Raw genomic sequence first — 2,269 nt, 5'->3', positions numbered from 1 at the left:
TAGAAAATTGGTTTCAATACCGCCAAATAATGGATTTTTTTAAACAGGATAGGAAAATCGGTTTCCAGGTGGAAAAATCAAAACTAGAGACCGAATTGTTAGAACCCAATACTAAGAATCTATCTAGAATGTATAACTTGTTGTTGAAATGGAACACACAGGATGAAACAGTTAAATCGGCTATGATTAAGTGGGCTCAGGATGTTGGACATAACATTATGTCAGCTGACTGGGAATGGTTATGGAACACCGGTATTAAATTTACGGCATGTAATGCCTTAAAGGAAAACATTATGAAAATGGTTTACAGGTGGTACATGACCCCAGTCAAACTGGCAAAAATCTATCATTTGCCCGATAATAAATGTTGGAAGTGTAAAGAGACTGAAGGTACTTTTTATCACCTTTGGTGGACATGCCCGAAGATAAAGGTCTTCTGGGAAATGATCTATAATGAAATGAAAAAGGTACTTAAATGTACCTTTCCTAAAAAACCAGAGGCCTTTCTCTTGGGCATTGTCGGTCAATTGGTGACAAAGAAAGATAGAATTTTCTTTATGTATGCCACAACAGCAGCAAGAATCCTCATCGCAAAGTATTGGAAGACACAAGATCTACCCACTCTGGAAGAATGGCAGATGAAAGTGATGGACTATATGACACTGGCTGAGATGACAGGCAGAATCCGTGATCAACGAAAAGAGACGGTGGAAGAAGAATGGAGAAAATTTAAAAGCTATCTTAAGGACTACTATAAACTTAATGAATGCTAAAATGTTGTGGTTTCCAGAAGCAAAAGGGTACAGGGATACAAGGCTAGACTATAAAAGAGGACTAAGATGACAGAGATTAGAAAGTAACAATTGGGAGTTGCTAGTTGAAATATGGACATTGGGATGCAGAGAGGGGGGGTAAGGGGAAGTCCAAGAAAAGAGGTTTATGAAAATATGTTTGAAACTATTCGTGTATGTTTGTCACTTTTTGTGTTTGTTTGTTTTTCTTAAAAATGTTGTAAAACCAATAAAAAATTTATAAAAAAAAAAAAGGAATAGCGGGATGGCGGAGCGCTGCCATCCCGCGATTCCCCGACCTGATCTGGAGGTTGTGGGGATGGTGGGGGGGAGAAGCAGGCTTGCTTCTCCCACCCCCAGCCTCCAGATCAGGTCGTGGAATAGCGGAATGGCGGAGCGCTGCCATCCCGCTATTCCCCGACCTGATCTGGAGGTTGTGGGGATGGTGGGGGGGGGGAGAAGCAGGCTTGCTTCTCCCACCCCCAGCCTCCAGATCAGGTCGGGGAATAGCGGGATGGCGGAGCGCTGCCACCCCGCGATTCCCCGACCTGATCTGGAGGTTGTGGGGATGGTGGGGGGGGGGAGAAGCAGGCTTGCTTCTCCCACCCCCAGCCTCCAGATCAGGTCGGGGAATAGCGGGATGGCGGCGCTTCGCCATCCCCCTATCCCCCGAGCTTGTGGGGCTGGGGGGGGAGAAGCAGGCTTGCTTCTCCCCCCGCCAGCCTCCAGATCAGGTCGGGGAATAGCGGGGTGGCGGCTCTGCACCTCCCCGCTGTCCCCAGCTTTTGGGTGCAGGCTGCTGCCCGCAAGCCTTGCGAGCCCGCGGGACATCCCGCCGGGCTTGCAAGACTTGGGATAGCTTCCTGAAGCCTGGAGAGCGAGAGGGGTCGGTGCGCACGGACCCCTCTCGCTCTCCAGGCTTCAGCAAAAGCCTGCATTCGCACCATAGGACGCGCACACATTTCCCCTTCATTTTTGGAGGGGAAAAAGTGCGTCCTATAGTGCGAAAAATACGGTAATTCCAAAATGAGCTTCTATTTAATGCAGACTCTATTTAATCTGCAAATATAGAAGCCAGTCGGCTGGAAGAAGCAGAAAGGGGTATTTTCTGTTGTCTGTGGCTTGACCCTTCTTAACTGGAGATGCTGAGATTGAACCCTGGCACGGCCAGCATACCGAACAAGCGCTCTGTTTTGCCAAGTTACAGCACTTCCTAGTTGGTAAACCGCCTTATATGGAGTAGGAATGATGGCCCGCCCACCTCCATATGGCCTGCACTGGCTGGCAGCAGCTCTTCAGTATTTCAGGCAGGGTTCTCTCCCAGGATATCAGGATTTGAACCCAGGACCTTGGTGTACTCAAAGTGGATGCTCTACTTCTGAAGGGGCTTGGGCTGGCCAATATTGCAGGCACATTCATGCCACAAACAGAGAAACAGGCAGTTCTGGTTGGACGATTTCCCCGCTTGCGACATTCAA

This window comes from Podarcis bocagei, assembly GCF_964188305.1.
Source record: "Podarcis bocagei genome assembly, chromosome: 10".
NCBI classification, from domain to species: domain Eukaryota; kingdom Metazoa; phylum Chordata; class Lepidosauria; order Squamata; family Lacertidae; genus Podarcis; species Podarcis bocagei.
The sequence above is the reverse complement of the archived record's forward strand: the minus strand, read 5'-3'. Positions refer to the sequence as shown.